Raw genomic sequence first — 27,159 nt, forward strand, 5'->3', positions numbered from 1 at the left:
AATTGTACACAAGCAGCAATCGATTCTCAGAACTTAAAGATGCTGACACAGAAGTATATTTACTGTGTGGTCTAGTCAACCATATTTTTTTTCACTGATCCTCCATGAAATTAATTGTGTAACAAAGATATTAGGAAAGGTATGTAAAGAGTGAGATGCATAAATATTTCCAGGAAAAGTTCAATGCAGTTCAATTCCTTAAATACACATAGGACGTCAAAAAATGTTGAAAATTATGAACAACTTGCCTGGTAATATTTTAACATCTCGCTGTACACATTGTGTAATTAGTATGCCATATCAATTTCAAAATACTTCTGAAGACAGTCACAACAAAGTTTTACACTCCAGCCTACACTGTGTATAACTATTAGTACTGTCCTTCCCAGTGGCGAACACTCCCTTTGAAACAGAAATAACCGAAGCTATGAGACACCCACCCACCCTTTCCTATTTCCAGATTTGTTGTTTGAATTTGTTTTTAAGTCCACTTTATGCACAGAAAGGCTAATCGGGGCTGGACCTAAAGTTCAAAGTGAAATCTGAACCACTACCGAGTATGGAACCTCGGACTCCTTGATACATGTATTTAAGTATGCATGTACTTTTGACACTTTAATTTTCTTTTCACACTAACTATGATGACTAAATGTTCAATACTAGCTGACCACCTCTAGCGTGCGCTACACCTAGGAACGTATAGTGGTCGCCACTGGCCCTCCCATCTCAACATATAAGCTTACTTCCTAAGAGACCTCTGTCATTTCAAGTTCCTACATCTTAAAACTTATGAAAATAATGAATAATAAATTCCCTTGAAAAGAGAACAAAATTAGATTTGAACTACTCTACTTACATTGCATATCTGCGTAAACCCAACCTATGCAGGATCCTTGAAAAACTGCTATCAGTGATGAGTGGCGTAATGTTCAGTGTAGATTGGAACTAAGGCAAGTGTGTTTGTGGGTATTATCCGTATTCACTCCTCTCTATGCATGGCACTTTCCTGAAAAGGAGTTGAAAATTAAAATAATACTTAAAATTTTATGTTACACAACCATATTTATGTGTAAAAGAAATCTAAGACAACACTCTAAAATAAATTCTAGCTGCTGCTTGAAATTGTAAGTTTTCTTAACTTAAATTGTTAATGTTTAGAATCCCCCAAGGACCGAAAATTAGAAGATACTATGGACGCACACTACAGAAAACCTCACGAATATCAGCGTCTGAATGTGGGAAGGCGATCATTGCTCCCGAAAATTAATGTCAAGGTATATTTAACTTTCACACTCTTGTTTACAATTTGTCTTTTTTCCTTTAAAAAATTGTGAATTACATGCAATCGACTACAACGAATGAATGGAGTTTAAACAGCAGATTACAAATCTTATAAACTCTTACAGAAGCCTGTTTTGTAAATAATATTTCCCATGCAAATTAACTTTACGTCCCACAGTATCCCACTGCATTATTTTGGCCTCTTTACTTAAAAATCAATTACAAATCCCTCTAGGGTACGTTCCGACAGCCAATAACGAAAGATTATGAATTATGAAAAACGGAGAAAGAAATAAAGATGATAGAGAATCCTAGTAGCAGTGATAATTGTAGTACGGTCAACCTTTGTGACGTTGTTCCCCCAAACATCCACACATTCTGTTTAAAGTATGTCATAAGATTATCCTTCGTTTGTACCGGATTGTATCGCATTTACTTTCGTTTGCAACATTACAGAGTTAGAGTATTCACAAATTGAACTTGGGGGGGGGAGGACTTCAGGTAGCCCGTACAGTTTTATCCCAGCGCATTTTTTCGATTGTACCGTAACGATTTGAGAGTAAATTAAATTAATATTTGAAGTTCCCTCGCCCCCAACTTTAAAATGAAGGACAAAATCATTACGTTTGTACCATTGAAATAACTAAACTAAACAACTAAAAGCTCCCCATCATGGAGGAAGAAAAAATCAAGCAACTTCTTGGATAGAATTTCGTTTGTGCACTTGAAATTTTATTTTTTATCGTTATAGTTTTCCAGTTATTTCTTTCCAAAAATGGGAGTGGGAAGGACGGAAACGAACTTAAATCATGATTTCTCAGTCTCCGTAACCATAGGCGTAAATTGGCGGGGACAAGGACCCCCAAAATTTTCACATTTGTTAAAATCTTCAAGTTAGGCGACCTGAGGAGCAAAGTAATAAAGAGTAATATTTGTGATTTCGCTAGTTATTTAAATGTCTTAGCACGTCGAGCTGCGACGCCAGGGGTCCCGGGTTCGAATCTTGGGCATGGTTGTTTGTAAATGTCCATTCATCAATTTCATCACTCATCCCCATCTTCTCAAAATTAGCCAAGAGGCACAAACCGCGAAGTAAAATAAAACAAATCAATCAAATCAAATCAAACCATGACGAATGCCAATCTTCGGACGAGAACTATTGAAAGGACTCACACTGCATGCTCAATAGTGCCCTCTCACCGCGTACTGTCATTATTTCGAAATGTGAAACACATTTTGGTCTAAGCATTTCGGATAGGACAATCTGAGCATATATAAAGAAAACTTACAGTGTAAAAATATTGAAAACGTTATTGAACTTACTTACCTTCGAATCCTGCTTTCTTATCTTCACTTTCAAATACCCACTCAGCAGACAAACTATTCTGGCCCCCGGCACAGACGACCTCACGCAATGTCAACGGCAAGGCAATTCTTGGATGACTTCCTGCTTGTCCCAGACGTCTTTCGATTGGTCCCCGCGAAAAGCGCGCGGTATACGACGCGTGACTCGCAACAAAAGACACTGGAAGTGAATGTCCTTTAAACAAAGCAACGATCTTTGGGGGTGGGGGTGATTTAGACAACTTTTGTGGCAGGCGGATCCACTGGGAGGGCGATGGGAGCGATCTCCGTTCCCAACTGCCAGTTCTTGGATATGATATTATACCTGATATTTTTGAGACTCAGATGTTCCGCCTTTTATCCCCAAATTTAAAAGGCTCGATAATATTTATAAAATAAGTCAACTTTATGATCAAGATAAGTTAATCGAACCTGACACTACAGTTTAAATTTGTATTGAATCACTGTGCAATATGCTTCAAAATGAAATCGAACTGAGACCCCTTGAGGGAATAGGCTTTCGTGTTCTGTGCGTATTCACTATATTTCTCATATCTGCTCATTCAGTTTACATTGTGGCAATAGGAGGTCAAGAGGCATTATGATACAATAATAACCACCTATTCCAGTCCTCGACCTCTATTTTTGCAAAGGAATTCTCTATCTTCTAGAACACAAAAAACAGCTTCGTTCCTGTTTACAGTATAATATGTTGTTTATATATAGCAGTGCAAGTGTATGTTAGAATTGAGGTTCGGTGAGGTGAGGCATTCGAATGAAATTCGCCCCTCCCAGCTGTAACTTCTGGATCCGCCACTGGTTTGTGGCAATTTGAAAGCGCTCTGTGGATACCAAAGTCCTAAGAAAATAAAGGACAGAATTTCTCTCCTCCACAAATTGATTAAGCTAGTTTATTTTATTTCGCTTTTGTGTCACTTTTGGCTAATCGCGAAGATGAGGATGAATTGATGATATGATTAAATTCATGAAGGGACACTCACAAAGAAAACACATCCCCAGGCCTGGATTCGCTGCGCTACCCACTCCGCCATGGAGACCGGCTTTCCTTCACAGAGATAAGTACTTCATAATAATATTAATGTAGAATATAATATTGTAATTCTCATCCAGGAACAGCCCTATAGTAGGGGGGTGGGAGGGTAAGGGCAGTTGATTCAGGTTCCGCAACAAACAACTTCAAACTTCCCCAGAACTTATTAGTTAATAGTTGACATTGATACTTTCTAATACACATGATTAGTTGACCAAAAATCTAGATTTTTACCCCCTAAAAGACTAATTTGAGCATGAGAATGTTTTTTTTGTCGCTTTTATATAAAGAAAACTTCAAACTGCGTTTATTGTGTAATGCTGGTTATTATCAGTTCGTTACAATAATCTGTAATGAAAATTTTATAATAATAAATGAGTATTTAATGTCTTATTGTTGAAAATATTGTCTTTGCATTTACTGTAGTGTCCTAATATATTGATTGGAACAAAGAACTCCAGAAAATATAACTTATATGGTGGTCGTTACCAAAGATAATGTACTCTTCCTGCGGGATTTGTAAGCAAAAGTTATTCTCAATAAGGGGACCCCCATGGACAGGGTGCAGAGCTGTGGTGCAACGCTCTCGTCACTTGGTGTCCAGGTTCGAGCCTGGGTGAGTGACTGTTGAAATAGCCATTTCCATAAGATAAATTATTTTCCTGTATTTGTACATATTGCCAATGTACATGAGAACTTACAAAAAATAACATTTTTTAAAAAATCCAGATAGTTAATAACAAGCGTTAACGTGAAGATATGAAGGACGTATCATCCAAAATACAATAAGTAACGTTGAACAAGGACTTGAACTACTAATAAAACTGTATCTTAGATAGTGGTAAGCAGGTATAATGCTGTTTTTTTTCTTTCTCACTGGCAGGCAGACACGTCATTCGAGGTATTACATATATCGATTGTCTTCGACTGTTGACTAGAACAATATAATTAAAGCATGGGCATCGCCAGAAATTTTTAAAGGAAGATCGGCCGTTGGTATAAAATTTATTATTATTGTGATTATTTTGATTGATTGATTTGATTTATTCTACTTTACTTTTGTGCCACTTTGGCTGAAACCCAGCACAATTTAAAATGAAGTCAAGACCGAGAGTGACAGCCGTCTGTATAATCGAGACTTATACTGTCCGAAAGCCTTGTATTGTTCAAGGGTTTGGTAAATCGTAGTGTAAATTATTTTTAGAATTCGTTAAAATCAAAATTTCTTTAATATGCAAATTGATTTACTTTTTATTTAAAGATGTTTAATTTTCTAAAATGTTCGTTTTTAAGTCCTATTACTAAATGTCTTTAAACATTTCTTATATATTTATTATTGAGATAATCTAAACGAGACCGAGGCTTTTCCTTCGGGAAAGAAAGAGCAACGAGAACGAGGCTGCTTACAGCGACGTCTGGCGAAGAACGAAAGGTTCCTTCATTCACGACTCTCGTCTCAGTTTGTAACCTAAATTCATTTTGCACTTTTATTAATTTTTGTAAAAGTAATCCTATGTTCAATGGCATTGATTCACTTCAGTTGACCATATTTTGAGAAATCTTACGTGCCAGTATAATGCAAACTGTCTGAAATAAATGTAATAAGTTAGCCGTGACCGAGCACGTTGAATAGTAGACTCAAGGATTTTGCTACCGAATGCTTGATGGTCAATTAGTTGGCTTATGAAAAGGTCCACGTATATATCCAAACCAATAATAATAATAATATCTTGATTTAGTAGGTGACGTGCGCGTGGATTACAAGGAAGCAGAATTCTTTATAGGGGTGGTCAGGCCAACAATAAAATTTAAACAGTAATATTAATAATAATAATTATCATGCTTATGATTATTATTGTTATAAACTAATTGAAATAAACCAATTTTATTTCAAATGTATCATAATTACTATTATTATTATTATTATTATTATATCCTCCTTGGAGAGAATTTTCTTCTCGATCCACTTGATAAATGAATTTCCAGCGCAACAGTAACTTGACTGAGATGCTTATAGTCATTAAATGTTGTTATTAACTTCTATAATAATAATACCCGTGGCTCTACAGCCCTCGAAGGGCCTTGACCTATCTCCCGGCTGCCAGGTTCCATCCCACAATCCTACCTAGAGGTGTGGAGATCTTCAACCAGTAATGGGGTGACGTGGGGTCAGCACGTTAAACCCCTAGCCGTTATAGGAAATATCCGTGACCGGGTTACACTACTCACTCGTAGCTCGCCAATTTCCTCACGATGGTGGGTTGCCACCGGTTCTATGCACAGGCCGAGAACCCAGAGACTGAACCCAGGCGGACTCGAACCCATGCCGTCGGAGCCCAAAGCACAGCGCCTTAGACCGCACTGCCACGGACGAGGACAATTAACTTTTGTACAGTTTGTTCAAGAAAAAGCTTTCAAAGCTAGTTAGAAATTTTAATCACAGCGTTTATCAGAGGAATATAATCGTGTACCCGAAATAAAACATTGCTTCGACTTGTAATGTCATTCCCAGGGAAGACTTCAGGTTTGGTGCATTGACGCGTGACGCGCACAGCAAGGGGTTGCTCGTTACAAAGGAAAAGGAGAGAAAGTCCAGAAACGGAACTTTGGAGGATATTCACGTATGGTATTCAACACGTCGTTGCAAAATTTATTTGTTGCCACATCTATTTGAAGACAGTGGCTCAGAAAGGGAACCAACTTGCCTCATTAAATGTATCGTATATTTGGAAATGAAACAAGAATAACAAATTGGAACTGCGTTTATGGTATTATGTGCTCATTGAAATTAATTAGCTTAACCAAAATTTCTTTTGAATACTTAGATAAGCGGACCTATTTAGAAGCTTTTATGATTTTTGTTTGTGCTGCTCTAAAGATTTCAAAAATATGGATAAGCATTTTAGGTTGTACATTGACTGTGATGTAGGTGTGGGGGAAAACTAATGAAAGTTGAATGTCTTCTGGAGTTGCGGTCCCTTGCAAGGATAAAACGCAAAGTGGGATGAAACATTTGAAGGGCCAGGGGGAAAAACGATGAATGTCGATTTTTCGCCCATTTTGAGATCGCAACGCCATCTGATAGTTCAGAAGCTGTACTATAAGAATGAGAACGGCCTTGGTTGGGAAACGATGAGAAGTGCCTGAAAAACGCATTATTATTTTGGCATATATTAACGTTCTTATGGAAAGAAATACTTTGTTTTTCATTTCCTGGCAAATTGTCTCGAATGAACATTCATCGTTTTTCCCCCTGGCCCTTCATTTTCTACTAGACTGTTGTTTGCGTTACCGCACTTAGGCATACCTTTTGAATAATTGCAAAAGATAGTCGTTGGTGTAGTAAACTACGAAGCAGAGGGTTCTAGGTTCAAATTTTGGGTAAAGTTTGAATATGTCCTTTTCTTTGTCTCATCAGTGTTATCCTCATCGTTACAATTAAGCCATTCGTCAAATTGCAAATTGAAGTATTCGTCACATGTCATATTGGTGGCGTACGTAAGTTGTTTGGCAGAGAACTTTAAAAAAATAATTTCAAATGCAGGAAGGATGGGAATTTTAGGAACATGACTATAACACAGGCCCGTTTATTTCGGGGGGACTCATCCTTATCAACACAGGAGTCGCCAGAAATATTTGCAGAAGGGGACATGCCATTGATTGGTAGAAAGAATAATGACAATAATAATTATTACCAGTTTACCACGGTTATAATTATCATTTTACAATAACAACTATTATAAGTTATTGAAAATAAACCAATTTTAATCCAAATTATTTGTTATTGTTATTATTATTGTGTGAATGGAGAGAGACTGCTACTCGATCCACTGTTTGAGTGTATATCCAACACATTGTCCATTGTTTTTACATTCTGTACAGTTAGTGTACTGAAATTCATAGTTATTGTATTTTGTTATTATCCTTTACACATTCCGTCAGTAAAAGGCTTTAAAAGTTTTTCCCAAATTTTACTCATAAAGTTTATATAAATTAGTATGACTTGTCACAAAGAAAACTATAAATTTTGAGAGTTGGTGGATCCATTTATTCTTTCGATTAAATGGTAGAATATAAAAATATAAACTGGTTCCTCTATTATACACTAAACTTTTTTCGATCTAATGTTTAATCCTGCTAAGTAAGTAAAATTAATTACCTCTATGCACTATTTAAATTAGATATTTGTAGGATTTCGGGGCTTCAGCCCCCTTAGCCCTCCCCCTGGCTACGTGCCTCATAACAAGAAGGCATAGCCCTTCTCTTATGGTCATAATCCTTTACGATAATCCCAGTGACTTCGGAAATATTAAATTTTTAATTGTGGTGGGTTCACATTTTAAACATTAAGTTTATTTTACATCTCAGCACAGAGAATTGTCTTGACGCCTCTCGTTAAACTTACTGTAAAATAGTAAGGTTAAACAAATTATTTAAACGTTAAAAAATAATTCCAATTACATTGAGTACTCAGGATGTAATCTGTGTTTTGCATAAGAGCTTCCTCCTAGCCGAAAAAAATAATGAAATAAGAATAGGAAAAGTGTAATGCAGCCCGACAGATAAGCGTTATGAATGAACACTAGAAATACCGACTCCAAGTAACAAAATGTACTTCTCCAAGATAACATTTAAAATGAAGGCACATTATATTTTCATGATAAAATAACTACAAAGATACAGTCATACCTTACTGAAGGTTCGAACAACAAAAAAGAAGAAATATTGTAAACAAAAAAACACAGTTTTTTATGCCTTAATTTGTATGCACTTGCACGATTGCATATGTCAGGTTATAAACATGTATTTCCTTTGTTTAAGTGCAGTAAGAAATGTAGCACCAAATCTAAACCTCAATATGAAATGTGAGAGGAAAAATCATATTTCTCTTTCGGCTTAAATTTTGTTAATTACTGACGTAAAGCAGTGAAATTGTACTTGAAAATAAGAAATGACTATTCAAATAGATTATTCATGAAATTTACATGTAACATACAGGTATTTATTTCGTACACTTTCTAGTTATTAAAACATCACAGGGATCTCAAAACTGATAGGTTTATTCCAAGGTCCGTCGACCGCTAGTTTTCGACCTATTTTGAAAGTATTTCACGTTTAATCACTCGAACCAGCGCCACTTGCAGTACAGCGCCTCTGCTGAATATTTAGAGAACTGCTACAGGGTGGTAATTTGTTGGGAAAAGTGTTCAGCAGGTAGACAAATTGCCTCGGAGAGCCTGGCAGGGGGTCCAGGACGACAAACGTTGTCATGTCGGCAAAATTCTTTCGCTATGACAAGGCCTGTGAGTGGATTTTCAGTGGGAAAGTTTGTACATGTGGCATCAAGGTGCAGCCGAAACTCACCCAAAGGGATGTATAGGGAAGGTTTTCACGACAGATCTGCACTCACCCTAGGGTAGGGAGGAGAAACTCACTCAAAAGGGTGAGGATTCCGAGTATTCTGACCTTCGAAGCCTCCAAAGAGCGAAACTCACCCCAAACACACCTTTTTTTTTTTTTTTTTTTTGCAGTGTATAGTTCCTAGATTAGTCATTAATTAAGCTGAAGGTATAAACTTTGATATATGTTAGAAATGTAAGATTGTTAGGTGAGCATACATTGAGCAACGTGTTTAACAATGGAACAGTGTGTCGGAAAAGAAATGATTCAAAGAAGAGTTTACAAGTTTTGTGTTAGGAAAGCTGACCTGAAAGAAGGCCCATAGGACGTTGGAATGATGCTTTATTAGGCCTGAACGAAATTGGCAGAGATTGTCAAGACCTGTCCACCTTAGTCCAGGATAAGAAACAAAAATTCAGTGGCGTCGCGTGAGGTTCACATACGAATGTTCACAATAATGTTTTTGTACAGAATGCATCTCCCTTGTTAACTTCATATTCAATTGAAAAACGTGAGAATAAGAGTTCAATTTATTTTCAACAATTTCCCCCAAAATCATGCTTATTTGAAGTAATACAAGAAGGACCTAGGGGAAATTGTCCCTCTCCCTCTTAAAATCCGCCAGGTTTAGCGAATTGTCGCTAAAGTTTGCAACTATGTAGAACAGAACTTTTCAAGATCCCCTAAACATGCCTTGTATATGTTGCACTCTGGTGCCAAATGTAAGAAGTATTGTCGCTTGCATCATTGTTCGCACAGCGAAGTGAACATCTTCATGGTATAGTGGCCAACAGCCCCTTAGCTGTCAGCTCTATGCAACACGCACAGCAATTGTGTTCAACGCCCTCCGTGGAACACTGTAGGAGTCAGTGTTACCAGGTATCTAAAAAAGTTATCAGACGTGAAAGAAGTCGTTTTAGAGTAAATTGTGTGTATATACTTGCACATCAAACATAGTATTTTTCGAATAAATATACGTGTGTGTGTTTGTGTGTGCATTTAATATGTACGTAATTTAAGACATATACATGAGTGTTCACGTGCTCATTTGAACATTGTCAGGCGACGCGCCTGCAAAAATTGTTAATGAAGCAGAGAAAGGTTCCGTTTTTAGATTCCCTAACATACAAAAACAGCATTATACAGGAAGTGGCATAAATGTTTTCTTTAATGGTGTTGGCAACACTTATTGATTGTCATTTGCATCACAATTGTACCCTGTTTGCAGGCATGGAACGTAGGATCAGAGCTCATTGTATTGTGATGTAGGGTGTTTTATGAAAATGGCTACACTGATGCTACCGCGAGACGAAAACATCGGCGTTATTTTAAACGTTTTAATCTCGGTAGACACGATATTATTCCATCCATCAATACAACCTGGATGTGTGTGATGAACTTTGAAGCTACAGACAGTGTATTGAAGCAGAAAGCGACAGGTTTCAGATGTTGGAACGTGCCATGGACGTGCAATAGTTTCGTTGCATTTAAAGTAAAGCCCACTTTTCCGCCACACCCTTTATATACGTTGCCTTGTAATGAAGGGGTCCCGGGTTCGATATCCGCTGGAGGCACATAGTGGTTTGGATCTCACTTGAAACTGTAGGTCCAGCCCCGATTAGCCTTTCTGTGCATAAAGTGGACTTAAAACACCAAATCAAACAATATATACACGCACCGTCCTAGTATCCAACTTAGGGCCTGCCTTTCATCTTTGGTTGCACCCGGCGATACACCATTAATTTATGGAGGAGGTAGACATGGTCTGATTGTCCGTACACGTGTATGTTTCCTACACGTCTAGTCAGGCAGATGAAACAGCCGGTCAACCTAATATAACCTTGAAATTGGCCCCCTCTCCTGTGTTATTGAATACAGGGAATAATGTCGGTCTACCCTTAGTTGTACTGGCTGGAAGAGGGTGGGTAGAGGGGTTTGACGTCATCAGTGCCCAGGAGGGAGACGCAGTGAAGCTTGCTGCGGGGTTAGTTAATTTGTTAAATGAGAAACTTACAAAATTCCGCTAGTCTTCAACTTAAGGCTATCCCATATGACCTTTTCGCGAGTAAGTGACATACAATTACGATTTTCGAAAATTTGGTTCCATGAATACTTAGGTAATGTTATTCGTTATTTAACGGCACTATAAATAGTGCCAATTTGTTCGACATTTTCCCCAATGAATCCAGTCAATGGTCGATTTGGCTTATTTTACTTTGATCTTCTGCCACTTTTAGCTAATGGCGAAGACATGTCCGATTGAAACTAGCAAACTGGAAATTTTTATGCAGAATCTAATCATCTGTGAATTCATGGAGTGGAGTGGTTATCACAGAGCGCTACAACGCCAGGGGTCAGGGTTCGAATCCCGGTCTGGGCATGGGTGTTTGTGAGTGTGTCTTCATCAGTTTCATTGACCCCGTCTAGTTGGCTGCACTTTTTGACGCTAGGTGTAGTGCAGGTGTATCCCGGTGTCAGACAGGTGCAAGGAAATGAGATTCAACCAAGTTGACGAGTAGCGGTGTTCAAGTTCACAAGATTCAACAAATGCCTGTCTGCTGCTTTAAACGTTCATTTGATTATTTAGCACGGATCATGTGATCATACACCACACACTAAACCGCTCCAGAGCGTAGTGCAAACGGTGCATATACCAAATACGCTATCTGACTTTTAGGATTTTATAGACATCATTTTAGGCTTTATAACGAGATGATTTAGCACTTTTTTAGTATTTTTACCTACCCATATTTTAATTGAAATCAATCACAAATCTTTTCATTTACATGAGAATCAAAATACTGCAAACATATTTACCTTTACGTGTTTACTAAACTTAAAGCATAAAAAACCACAGTTTTTTAGAAAAATGCAGAAAATAATAAAAATTTAAAATGTGTCATTGTTAAGCTTTTTCTTTTGTAATGCCAACTTTGTTTCCCTTTTTTCTCATCCCCTATCCCTTCTCTCATTTCCATTCCCCCTTCTATCTGTGTGTGTGTGTGAGAGAGAGAGAGGGGAGGAGAGAAAATACGTTTTCATATTGCCGTACAGTTAACAATGTGTTCACTCTGATGAAACAAATCAAGGTTTCAGCATTTTTTTTATTCTTTTACATTTATTTAGCTGAAAAGTTCAATTTACCCTTTTGTAGGATCTTAACTCCTTTTATCCGTTTTTAGGACCTATAGGATTCATGTATTTCATTAAGAAATGGCTAAAACGGAAATATATGTTAGAATAGTGACGTCACCAAGTAAGGAATAAAATAGGTTAAAACCTGAGAATCCGGGCCCTAATCATCACTCATCCTCATCTTTGCGATTAGTCAAAAGTGGTACTAAGTTCAAATACAAAGTAATGTGCTCCCCTGTGCTTTGCACCAAGCCATAAAGGCGTATAGGGGGTGTGGAGTTAAGGCCCCACACTTTCTTGATCACAGCCGAAAGTGGGGGTTATGTGGCCGCCTTTAATCCCAGAGTTGACTGGGTGGGCGCCGGAGCCGATTGAACAGGTGGAAAAAGTCCCGGTTCTCCCCCACCGGGGATCGAACCCAGAATGTGCATAAAACCGGCAGAAAGAATAAACCAAATCAATCAATCAAGCTCAGTTGTGTCTTAGCTAACCGTAAAAACTAGTTCTATTAGATAGTGTCTGTAACTTCATCTTAACATAAATATGAAATCAATCTCTGATAGTACTTACGATGAACCTTTTCCAGCAGGCCTCATGTCCAGGAAAATATAAACTCGGGGCAAGCCCAGGCACCTAGCGACCTGTTAGGTGAGATGAGTCAAGGCAGGAACTTATAAAATCTTTTCCTGCTCCCAAAAAAATAGGCAATAGTTAGGCTGATAGTTCAATGAACTAACCGATCTCTAACTATGCACTGGTAATGATCAGGATGGATAGTTCATACGAACTAACAGATTACTGACTGGGAACTATAAACGTCTCTTATAGTACCAATATGTGGCTCACGGTATAAGCGTGTGCGAGGGAGACACACAAAGAGATAATCTGTAATACTGAAAAACAACGGTGCATGCAATTGCGCTGAAGCTAGTTGGACGAGGCAGGCAACAATGGAGACTGCTGAAATTCACATCCACCAGTTAACTTTCTTCTATTTTCACTCCTGCTTAATTAACCGACAAGAGAATGCATTCTCACGCCATGTCCTTCGCAATTAAGCTTTTAAATAGCCCAAAATAGTGGCAAATCAATGGCGCATTAATACACGAGTGCTTGTCTGGCACTCGATGCGACAATGCCTTCCTTTGTCTCTCTTCCCTCGCTCTCGCTCGTTGTTAACCGTCTCTCGGATGCTTCCCAATAGATTAGGAGAGAAAGGTCTTTTAACTTTGGCGTCTCGAGCGTTCCGCATTGTCCCAGCTCAATTGGGCGCCAACTGGCGAAGTCATGGCAACGGGCAGTGTTTCCCGAAGAACCGTGGAACGTTTCTGAACCTTCCGCTGTCAGTCACGCGTCGCTGATTCCGTAACGTGTTGTCATCCGTGGCTCGCGACTTGGTTCCTGGACGTCTTGGCGTTCCGTCGCGGGAAGCGAAGAAGAAGAAGCATGGGTAAAAATAGTCCTCGGAACGTTTCATTGACTCCCTGGTGCTTGTCAGTTTTAACAAAGTTTCGAAAGCACGAAAATTGTGCCGCCAATGTTGTTAAATGACGTGGAAATTAAAGCAGTGCACTGTTCCATAACCGAGGGATTTTGAGATTACTAATCACCTAAAACTGTAAAACAATACCCTTACATGTGTTCTCTTGTGCCGATCTCTGTGTCGGAGTTGTTAGCACAGCGCTACGACGCCAGAGGTTCCGGGTTCGAATCTCTTCATCAATTTCGTCAAATCCTTATCAATTCATGAAAAAGTGTTAGTGGAAAAGTACCAGTCTAATCGGCTTGGTGGACGATTTCTTGCTTCAGAACTTTTCTTATGAATTTATGAAAAATTGTTCGTGGAAAGTTCCAGCCGATTAATCGGATTTTGAAAAATTTCTTGCTTCAGAACTTTTCTTATGAATTCATGAAAAAGTGTTAGTGGAAAAGTACCAGTCGACTAATTAGCATGGTGGACATTTTTTGCTTCAAACTTTTCTCATGAATTCATGAAAAAGTGTTAGTGGAAAAGTACCAGTCAACTAATCGGCTTGGTGAACAATTTCTTGCTTCAGAACTTTTCTTATGAATTTATGAAAAATTGTTCGTGGAAAGTTCCAGCCGATTAATCGGCTTTTGAAAAATTTCTTGCTTCAGAACTTTTCTTATGAATTCATGAAAAAGTGTTAGTGGAAAAGTACCAGTCGACTAATTAGCATGGTGGACATTTTTTGCTTCAAACTTTTCTCATGAATTCATGAAAAAGTGTTAGTGGAAAAGTACCAGTCAACTAATCGGCTTGGTGAACAATTTCTTGCTTCAGAACTTTTCTTATGAATTCATGAAAAATTGTTCGTGGAAAGTTCCAGCCGATTAATCGGATTTTGAAAAATTTCTTGCTTCAGAACTTTTCTTATGAATTCATGAAAATGTGTTAGTGGAAAAGTACCAACCGACTAATCGGCTTGGTGGACAATTTCTGGCTTCAGAACTTTACCTATGAATTCCTGAAAAAAAGTGTTGAATATCTTATTATTGAAAACTCAAGAAGCTCCTGCCTTCTACAACACAAATATACTTCGTGAGGCACATAAAAGTACAACCTGAAATAGCGAAGAAACCAGAAACAGTAGCGATGTGAGGTTTGCGGGAAACAATAATATCAAATGGGGCTCGTAAATCGGAGGTATGGGGTGGGTCGAAAAAATATCGACAAATGGGGCATCTGGAGCAAAGTCATATTTTTTTAAATGGAACGATATACAATAACATGCATAATATAAAAGAGCACACGCAGAGGAACACAACGCCGTTGGTCTCATGCATCTACTGCACATAGGAACGAAGATATGGCCATGTGAAAATATGTAAACAAACTAACAAGTGGCCCACTTGACCGTCAGTACCACGGCATGTAAGACTTCTCAGGTGCCTGACAGAACTGCCTTTACGCAGAGCAAGTTTTGATAGCAGGTCCACGAGATCGTGTTAGTTCATAGCAAGCAGTCGTAGTGGTAAGAGCGAGGATTATGGTGTTCACAAACATAGAAAAAGCGGACATGATCCTGATTTATGGGGAATGCCGAAAGAATGCCTCAGAAGGCTACCGTGTGTACGCAGAGAGATATCCGGACAGACGACAGCCATCTCGACGTCTGTTTGGTAAGTTATTTATTAAATTAAGAGACACCGGAAGTGTAACACCACGAGCACGTGTGCGGAACAAGCCAACTACAGGTGAGGCAGGTGCAACAAATGTTCTCGCCGCTGTTGCTGTGAATCCGCACGTTAGCTCCCGTGAAATTGCCAGGGATGCTGGGATGAGTCAGCGAAGTGTATTGCGCATTCTGCACACACACAAGTTTCACCCATATCATATCTCCCTCCATCAGGAACTTTACGGGAATGATTTTGTGGACCGTGTTCGGTTTTGCACATGGATGTTACGACACGACACACTCGATTTGCCACGTATCCTCTTCACTGACGAGGCAACTTTTACCAATCATGGAAATGTCAACCTAAGGAACATGCACTATTGGTCGGTGACAAATCCACATTGACTTCGCCAAGTGGAACGCCAGCGCCCATGGAGTGTGAACGTGTGGTATGCTATAGTGGGTGAACATCTCATTTGCCCTTTTTTATACAAGGCACACTGAATGCTGACCGATACATACAGTTTTTACAACATGATCTGCCTGTACTATTGGAGGACATACCACTTCAGACAAGGAGGGAAATGTGGTACCAACATGACGGGTGCCCAGCTCACAGTGCAAGACGCGCTACAGCATGTGTGGAAAATACATTTCTAAATCGTTGGATTGTCGCAGCTGACGGCCACCACTTTGAACACACACTTTGACAGGTTTTCGCTTCTTACGCAGTGGTTCTTCGACATACTGTCATGGTCATTTTCATTATGCTGTAACACTGTCAAATACATGGTGCTGACGATGTCTACTGTATTTTTTCTTCCTTTAACACGTTCTGTCTTCATCTTGTCCAATGGCTTCCGACATCTCATACTTGTACATGCCGTGGTACTGACGGTCAAGTGGGCCACTTGTTAGTTTGTTTACATATTTTCACATGGCCATATCTTCGTTCCTATGTGCAGTAAATGCATGAGACCAACGGCGTTGTGTTTCTCTGCGTGTGCTCTTTTATATTATGCATGTTATTGTATATCGTTCCATTAAAAAAATATGACTTTGCTCCAGATGTCCCATTTGTCGATATTTTTCGACCCACCCCATACCTCCGATTTACGAGCCCCATTTGATATTATTGTTTCCCGCAAACCTCACATCGCTACTGTTTCTGGTTTCTTCGCTATTTCAGATGGTACTTTTAGGTGCCTCACGCGGTATAGTACTTGAATGTGCTTGTGGAAATGATTTACGTCTAAAGAAGGCAGACAAGCATAAATTTAGAATAAGTCGCTTCAATAAGGCAAATAATGATATTGAATGAAAGAGGATTTCGAAATATAGAAACAAATATATGAGGGTAAGAGAGATGTCATGGCATTTTTATCGTTAGCTACCATCAGGAATACCAATGAATTTTCAGCTGATACCACAGATTTGTTTTTATTATTATGGAAAAGAACCACCGGAGGTTGATGAAAGTGCCATGTGTTCGCGATATGCTATTTTAGTGACGGCGGAAAGGTCCATAAAATTGACGCTCCTTAAAACCCGGTGAAACGACATTTATCTTTGCTCTCAGGAACGTAAAGGAGGGTGTATTTTATGCCATAAGAAAATCCATCTTGACACCTTGTCATCTCGGAAGTAAGGACGAGAGCCATGTGTTTCGAAGCCGATATCTTCCTTCTGAAAATAGAAGAGCATTATGTTGGTAGATTAAAAGTGTGATCCGAGGTAACTTTTCAGGGACAAAATATCTCGATATGAAAGGTTCTTGTAGTCATTCCCTCATCAGTAAATATTTTGCTAGGTGTATTTCAATGATAGGTGTTATTTTTATAGGTGCAAAAAAATATGGACCGTTAAGCCCAGATTTATACTAACACTTTTGAAAGTATTGTGGTGTGTATGGCCTACCAAGAATCCCCCGAGTACCTTTTCTGCCTAGGAACAACTTAGCAGTTACAAACATAAACCTACCGAAGATCGCACGAGTACCTTTCCTTCCTAACTACAACTTAGCAGTTACAAACATATGGCCTACCAAGGATTCCACAACTCTCTTTTCTTCCTAAGAACAACTTAGCAGTTTCTAACATATGACCTACCAAGGATCCCAAGAGTTCCTTTTCTGCCTAGGAAAAAGAACAACTTAGCAGTTACAAATAATTTCCTACCAAGGATCCCAAGAGTTCCTTTTCTGCCTAGGAAAAAGAACAACTTAGCAGTTACAAATATATGGCCTACCAAGAATCCCACGAGTCCCTTTTCTGCCTAGAAACAACATAGCAGTTACAAACATATGCCCTATCAAGGATTCCACGACTCTCTTTTCTTCCTAAGAACAACTTAGAAGTTACAAACATATGCCCTACCAAGGATTCCACTACCCTCTTTTCTTCCTAAGGACAACTTAGCAGTTACAAACATATGGCCTACCAAGGATCCCACGAGTCCCTTTCTTCCTAAGAACAACTTAGCAGTTACAATCATATGCCCTACCAGGATTCAACTACTCTCTTTTCTTCCTAAGGACAACTTAGCAGTTACAAACATATGGCCTACCAAGGATCCCACGAGTCCCTTTCTTCCTAAGAACAACTTAGCAGTTACAATCATATGCCCTGCCAAGGATTCCACGACTCTCTTTTCTTTCTAAGGACAACTTAGCAGTTACAAACATATGGCCTACCAAGGATCCTACGAGTCCCTTTCTTCCTAAGAACAACTTAGCAGTTACAAACATATGCCCTACCATGGATTCCACGACTCTCTTTTCTTCCTAAGGACAACTTAGCAGTTACAAACATATGGCCTACCAAGGATCCCACGAGTCCCTTTCTTCCTAAGAACAACTTAGCAGTTTCAAACATATGACCTACCAAGGTACCCAAGAGTCCCTTTTCTGCCTAGGAAAAATAACAACTTAGCAGTTACAAATAAATGGCCTACCAAAGATCTCACGAGTCCCATTTCTGTCAAGAAGCAATTTGGAAGTTACAAAAGGTGTCTGTCCCGTAGAGTGCTGAATCGAGGGCTTTTTCCTCGAGCATCTAATAGTTCGGACGGCCCTAGATAGCGTATGGAATTGACAGCTTCTTTGCTCGATCGCTGGAAACGCTGGAAACGGGCAAAATGGTATACCCTCGAAGTCCAATAGTTCACGTATAACCGTAATTTGCCTGTGATAGTGGACCCTCAAATATGGATCGTAAAGTGAAAGACTCAATGAAATTGAATCTTAAGTGAACATCATCATATCCATGTTAAAATGAAGATTCTTAGTACTACATAGCGACATATGAAAATGAAATAGATGATTACGGGCTGAAACTTTGGGTTGGGTTTTTGCTTTAAGTCCATTTTATGCACAGTAAGGCTAATCAAGACAGGACCTACACTTTAATGTGGGAACCATTACGTGCCTCCCTCGGGTATCGAACCCGGGACCCTTGGTTACAAGGCGACGACGCTACCACTACGACATCGGTGAGGCCTATGTGCTGAAACTACCAGGGTGTTTTTTTTTGTTTTTTTACATATACGTAGGCTACGATTATTGTCAAAATTCAAATGAATTTGAATTTGAAGTTAAAATTTTGGGTGCGTCAGCACTTAGGCTATTTTGCACCCTTCACATTAAACGTGGGCCAGCCCCTTATCATTACAAATAACAACTCTAACGTTGCATAACTAAAAATCTTAAAATCTTCTGACTTCTGTTAAAAGCTGAGGCTGTAAACGGGCACTCAGCACACAAAAGGACAAAAAACAGGACAACACACACAAAATTATACTGGCCATAGTGCCAGTCGCCAGAGCCTCGTTCGTCTTCAGTCCAGGGTGTACTACGTGGAGGTGAGGTTGACTTTTGGGCGCCTACGTGGAAGGTACCCACATTCAAATGATATTTGGTAGTATACACTCGAGCGTGGGAGGATATCGGTAAGTGACATAGATATAGTGATATCTTGAGGCCTGTAATAAGGGTAAGTAATTTTTACAGCAATTTCACAATGAGAAAATTATCCTTGTATGTCTGCCAAGTTCTATATCTTACAATCTTTCCCTTGCATGTGTATGGAGCAACAAAGGTATATTTTATAACTTTCTTTCTATGTCGCACTACAAACAGAAAATACTTGGATTTTTTTTATTCAACTTGTGTTCTTTCGTTCTTCATGATGACTATCTGCAGTGATTCTCCATAAGTACAATTTGACCTCGCAATCGAGTTACGAAACGGCATGCTTCCACTTGTTAAAATACCAGCACATCAAGCAAATTAACATGTCAATACAATTCTCCACATCTCTGTTGGAAGCGCAAATATAACACGAGCCCGATGTGACAAACAGAGATGGAAACTCGGTTAAATGAGCAATGACGCTTAATTCGGTTTCGCGAATCGGCATGTAATAACCTAAACACGAAACTGGAACTGCGATAGCAGACCACATGAAATTCGGTTCGGAACTGGTAATCTAGTGACGGTAAACTTCAAACGATGCTACGTACCGCGATGAATTCCTTTTTGATGCAGGTTACCTAATATAAATTTTAACAAGAGCCACGACAACTGCACGTGTAGCATGAAAACAATGTAGAAATTGAATTTAACAAACTCAAGAAGCGATGCGAGAGAAATGGTTGTTTTCCAAAGCAGTGCACTTTCAAATTAAGCTTTAACGACAAATATTCTACTCATTACCTGCAATTAGCAAATCTTACTTCATATCCAGGTAAAATTGAGAAATGCACATATTTAGGGGAATCAGGGGAAAAACACTATTAAATTATAAACTACAAAACACTAGTAGATTTCTGGTAAAAAACTTTAATACACATAATACATTGGCAAATTTTACGAACATTAAATACATGTTATTATTTTTATTAAAATACTAGCTGATTACCCGGCGTTACCCTGGTAATTATTTATCCCAATCTCTATTTGCCAGGAAAATAATGAATTCTAACTATAATGTAAAATGTAACTACTTTTATTTCATCGACGCCGAAAACTATGGATTCGACACTAATCTAGGTCATTTGTGGCATTTTATTTTCACCCCCCTCTCACCCCCGATGCCGATAGGTGATAAACTTAAATTTGAACCGCATTGGGAGTGTCACGAAAACTATGGATTCCATTCGCAACACTGCCTGAATGTTAGACAACCCGAGAAACACTATCGTTGTATGGATTGCATAGACTCACGGATGTCTGTTTGTGCGGAATTTAATATCGGTCGATCTAGATTATTTTTACATGTCACCCCTTCCCAGCCCACCCCTAGGGGTGCCAGGGATGTCTTACCCCCACAGTATTTATTTCCAGATTGCAAGTGATACATGTACCAAGTTTGGTTGACATCGCTCAAGGCGTTCGAGAGTTATTGCTGAACAAACATACACACATACATACATTTTTTATATATAGAGAGATAACAAACGATGCAAATTGTCGCTTTGCTTTTTGAGCGGAGTAGAAATGGGTGTTCTGAAAAAAGCCAGTTTTTCTGATGCACACAATTGGCAAGTTAGTACCGCTTCGTCGTCTTCACTGTCTATATCAGCACGCGAATTGTGGGGCCACATTTTACATGCAACACACGACACCCAGTCTTCCGTCGAAGTACAGTACAAGTCTCCACAGTAAAGACATGTCTATCTTCCTGATCATCGTCTTACTTGACTCTAACTTTTCTAATAGAGCATTCTTCTTCATCAACATCTTTCCAATTGTTCTGCATTTTGGTACTTGGTAAAGTTTTTTCTATTTCCTTTATCTCACTTTCTTAGTTTCTTACACTGGTTTTGTCCCACACAATCTGCCTCGGGTGTTGTTGTTTGGCTATGGTATCTAAAAATCAGTAATATCTTACTTTTAATAATAACTCGTTATCATAATATAGAGCAAAAACTATTGTAATTTACTTCCTGGAATTGTTAGATATGTAGTATTAACACAATTCGGCTTGCTTGTAAAGAGATATTCTTCAAAATTATAAGAAATCACAAAAAGAATGGGAAAAGCACGATCCTCGTAAACGAACGACTCTACAACGTGATTCACGACTTCCCATTATGCAACAGAACAAAGTAAGGAACATTGCACAGTCTCCACACGATCCGGAAACTACCCAGAGGTTTTAAATAGGGTACCCCGTTCTGCCCTGGGTTCCTACTGAGTAGTGGATCAGAACGTGGCCAAACAAAATCTTATATCGAAGGTTTCTACTTCACTGAAAGTTAGAACCACATGTTTTCTAAGCAGTGCTAGACCTGCAGCCTAGTGAGAAACTAGAAACGACTATGCTATTTTAACAACTCTGGAGTAAAACGTGATAACCCTTACTCCGTTCAAATTCAAGATAACATTTGGTTCAGGTTCTGCACAGTCTCCTCTTGCTCACACATTAGTGAACAAAGTCCATTCAGTCAGTACCTGCCAATTGGCAAAAACACATAGCAATGTGTAGGTAATATATAGCCACAACGTAATAGACGAACTTTCACATGCATTTTTTTTTCAGTCCAATGCTTTTGCGGGTTCCATAACCGCTCATTTGAAGTGATATTTACGGCTGAAATTAAAGATTTGGCCCTAAAAATTAAACTTAGCCCTGGGGTATTTTTGTATTGCTAGATTTCGGTTGCCATCTTGAAATATGGCGGACACTTTGATTTATTTACTTTTAAAACAATTTTGAACAATTGTTCATTCTACATACTACCATTTCATCTACACATTAGCCTAAAGTTTAGAAGAGGAAACGAATGTGAACCCCAGCCTGGAATCAAACCCGGACATCCTCATTTCAAATCAGAACTAAGCCAGTGCGCTATCAGTTAGATCCTTCTAAAACTAAGTAATAATAAAATGATTGTGAGGAAAGTGATTGGATGTGTAGAATGACGGACATATTACAAAAATGTTTATTTTTGGACATATTTCAATTTGTTCTTGCATTTGACGAAGAAACATCATCAATTAGGATTTTGTCCCATCATACCAGCTAAAACATCAGATTATGTTGCAATTTTGACGAAAATAATTGGGGGTAAATTAATTAGAAAGAATATCGATCGAGGGTAGAGGTACGCAACAATTCGCAAAGCAATGTTACGTGAGGGGTCTCACTGATCGCACGGAACACAGACACCTGTTTGGTCAAGTCCCGCCTTTCGTCTTTTGACGTAAGTGCGGAATGGATTAGTTGCTTGGTCAAGCTCGCTAGGTTTAGTTCTCATAGAATAAATGCACTGCAATTTTTCGGGGCTTGGCCAAAAAGTTATTATTTATGCTTAGAGACCTAGCCCTAACGTTAATGCATTTAGCCTGACGTTAGAAGACAAAGAGCAAGGCTTGACCAAAAATGCGTCTGGATTTCTTGCAATGAGTAATTTATTGATTTAGTGTTCCTACAGTTTAAAGTAGGATTCGAACCACAATGTGCCTCCACCGTGTATTAAACCCGGAACCCCTTCATTACAAGACGACGACGTTACCACTACGCCATCGGTTAGGCGCGTGTAATGAGTGAGACTCTTTTGTGAACAAGACGGTTTTGCACAGCAATGCAAGAGTTACTTAGTGTTTTGGTACACACAGGAGATGTACAGCCTAGAAGTTTCAGGGATAAATGAAGGCCCGACCAGGTATCTGGCATACCGTTCTATCGTCCCACTACTGAGCTACACGGGGTTCGACTTATTTCGTGATTCTGCTGTGTTGTCTGTTTCTCCTAGTAGGAGATTTCAAATTTAATTGTAAGGTAATATACATCCACACTTTGGAAAATACTGTTTACTGTCGAAATCATCAGTGGTCAAGCCCAACAGTTCCAGTTGCAGTGTCACTGACAAGAGACGCTCCACACAGGTAAAGCAGATGAAGTGAACAAATCAGGCGAAATCAGATCTGGCTCGGTAGCTCAGTGGTAGTACAATGGTACAATATGCCAGAGGCCTGGATTCAAGTCTTCAAGGATCCTGCATTTTTCGATTAAATTTCTACGTAATGAAATTACTATCTTAGAACTTACCCAGTGCCATGAGGTTGTGAAATATTGGAATTTAATTGGTCACTAATGTCTACACTTAGTGTAGTACGGGAAGTGTATTTGTTGAACTAAAGTAGAGGCATGATAACTGAATGCTACCCCTTTCCTTACAAAATATCTATGTACGCCACTGGCAAGAATTGCACAGATATTCTTCGTCCACGGGGAGAACAAAGTCAAAATAAGAGTAAACAACAGCACTTGACTTGTTGTTGCTTGCATGTTGGATAATTCTTAACTCAGCTCGTTCATAGACATGCAATTCATAACATACAAGTTCATTTTCTAATGTTTTCTTAAGGGAGTCCATGGAAGTGGAGGAAAAGGATTCACTGCGCATGCGCGGCCAACAGACGGAGGCGATACGATGCACGTCATTGAGAAAACGAACTTGTCTGACTGACACGAAAGCGACGTGTGCAGTTTGTCGTGTCACTTAGGCACAAAATATTGCATTTTCTGAAGGTTCGTTTCCAAGTGACGAGAGTCGAAGATCGTTTGCCACTTGTCGATTATCACATCGGTCTGAAAACTCCCTCCAACCCCAGGATCAGGTGCGGCGTTTAAGGTGCCAATCCCATCCACACGCACTTTTTTGTCCCCGCACTATATTCTCTTAATGCCAAGCCTTGTCTACCAACAAGAAGTAAACTGTCCTTGTAACCCCCCGCGGATTTGGTACCCAATCGCCGCTGCTGCCCTTCGTACTAATTCTCAAATGGTGGTGAACACATTTTGCTGGTTGATGTACCCATCAATGGTATTAGCACTGTGGAAGATCTTTTTAGTTAGTCTGATATGTTTTACATTCGTTGTATGTGTTTGAAATAACATTTGATTGCAGTTTTCGCAAATTCGTACTTTAACATGAACTTTTATTCGTTTCAGGTTTCATCATACTTGTTCACTGCTGTCACCCTGAGGTTGTTCGGATATTGCTTCACATAGCCCATGTAAGTACCAGACATTTATTCAAATTCGCTCATAATATATAATAGCAAGGACGGAACTTTATTATATAGTAAGTTTTGGATCTTAATGGCATGTATTTTGGATGAGATAAGAGAGGGAGCCGTTTTCTCATGGTGACTTTCAGTTGCTGTCTTGGAAAATTACCACCATTTTTGTTTAACTATTTTCACTATTGGCCCGAAACACGTAAACGGAAATGGCGAAAATAATTTGTTATACTTCCGTTATGTTTACAATTTATAAAATTGAGTTTAGACACATTTTGCACTTCAAATGTTTCAAGACGAGAAAATAATTATGTAGTAAGTAAATGCATCAATGATCTGTTTGAATATTTTCTTCCTCTACAACTACACCTTATTTTTGTTCACATTTTTCTTATTTTTACTTCGTTCTTCTGCCACTTGTCGCTAATCGGAACGTTGAGGATGAGGTGTGATTAGATGAATCTAATGAAAGGACACTCACATACATGCCCAGGCCGACATTCGAACAGGGGAACATCGATGACGAGAACGGGAATCGACCACTGAACGTCCTAGGCCACTGAAGCTTTTAGCTAGCTAGCTAGACTTTGTTTTCAGCAAACCTTTATCATCTCATCAATATAGAGCACAATCTTTAATTTACTTACAATTAAACAATGAAATACAGTGTATACAATCTTTAATTTATTTACAATTAAACAATGAAATACAGTGTGTACAATGTTTAATTTACGTACAATTAAACAATGAAATACAGTGTGTTTGAAAAAGATTGCACCGATATTAAAACCTTACATCTGTGCAACCACGCACCTCCAGTGAATGAAACTTGCACTACGTGAGCCGCCGTGGCTTAAAGTTTTAAATTACTGCCACTAGATGCCACTAGTAGCGCCCAAGTAGACTCTAACCTTAGTCGTTCACAAGATGGCGATTATGCTACAGAAAACGTTTTATACATTACACCCTGTGACTTTTTCTTGTATGGATACGTTAGGCAATGTGGTTTTGTTTCAACAATACCCATTCTGAGCTCAAGGATAGAATCACAGCCGCAGTAAATTATGTTGAAGAAGGCATCAGGCTTAGAGCACATATAGAATTTATAATACGGCGAGTGAAACTCGAGGACTTACTTAATACTTTGTATTCTGTAGGGTACCTGTTACACATTTTCATTATTAAATATAATTATTTGAAATCGAGTCATTCCTTGTGAAACACACTGTAATTTGTTAAGCGTATGATCACCAAAAAATGCATTCTTTAAAGTACTTTATAGAAGTGTGTTGGAGTAAGAATTTCATATCGAAATAGTATAATAATTGTACGTGAAAGTGGTTTCACGGTAGAATCCTAGAGTACGTGGTTGGTCAACAATTAGAACTATGCAAACATTGCAACAATATGTTGCCAAACAGAGTATTCGCTTTCAGGCAAAATTGACCCAATGAGCTAGCTGCTTGTAAACAAACTGGTCAACAATTGCCTAGAGATATTAGTTAACCAGAGTAAACGTCACTGTCCCCAACACAGGTGATATACAAGTTTTAATCTCTTACGCTCACGTCATGTACCTGTGGGTTGGATAGAAAGATTGTTTCGGAGGAGGCAAACAAAGAGGTAACATTCCCTCCAAATTGAAAGTTTATAGTTAGAATTTTAATTCTCGCCCTTCAGTCTTTTAGTCTTGGTAATAAGTGGAGGAATGTCAAGGATTTCCTTTCCCATAAATCCACCTACCTTGGTAACAGAAGTAAAGGTTTGTCCCGATTAGGGATGATATTTTATGTTATTGACTGAAAGATAATTATTTTTTAATAAATTTGTGGGAGGAATGCATAAGACTGGAATATCCACTCCATTGCAAAGCTTATCGTTGTCATCATCTCATTAAATCCTTGCATAACAAGTATTCATATTCATAATTAATATACAGTATTCAACAAATGTTAATTTAATTTAAATAATGGCTCTAAATGTGTTGTAGAAATATAAAGTGATTGATGCTTGTGTTGCTCTAACGTGTATTGTGGAACAGAAAAAAAACACTAAAACACGTGTTGTAGAAAAATATGACTAATTCATGTGTTGCTCTAAAATGTATTGTGGAACAAGAACATGACTAACATGTACTATGTTGCTCTCGTGTCGCTCTAAAATGTGTTGTATAGCAAGAAAAAGTCTAATGCGTACGTTCCTCTTAAATGTGTTGTAAAACAAGAAAATGGCTAATACATGTGTTGCGAAATGCATACTATTATTTCCAAACTTTTCAATGATGAGTCCGGACAATAGATTTATTCTATGCTGTGGGTTTTCCAAATACTCATAAATACTCCCAATACTCATTGTCTAGACCATATTTTCGTCGATAAAAAAGCGAAACCTTAGGACAATTTCAGACCATTTTCAGGTGGACCTTAAACATACTGAACTTGCAAAATTTTAGAAAATACATTTAGTGTGGTTCATGTGCGAAAACGATATTTATGTGAGTGTTTGCGCCACATTACCGCTTCGCAGTTTTGCGATTTGTTTGTACCGTGCTGTTCTATATAGCGTTCGTGGTTGAACCATATTTTGCATATAATGGAGTCACTGGCGTACGCAAAGGGGAGCTGATGGGCCTTCCCGAAATTTTGAGATCAAAATTTTCAAATTAAAGCTATAAAGTTCTTGATAAATATCAAAGTGGTAAGGTGGAACTTTCCCTTAAAATGACACCCGGTACCATTTCTACCTTTGAATAACTTTTAAAACGAAGGTTACAAATTGTA

Source organism: Lepisma saccharinum, chromosome 4 (assembly GCF_977018435.1).
Source record: "Lepisma saccharinum chromosome 4, izLepSacc3.1, whole genome shotgun sequence".
Lineage (NCBI taxonomy): Eukaryota > Metazoa > Arthropoda > Insecta > Zygentoma > Lepismatidae > Lepisma > Lepisma saccharinum.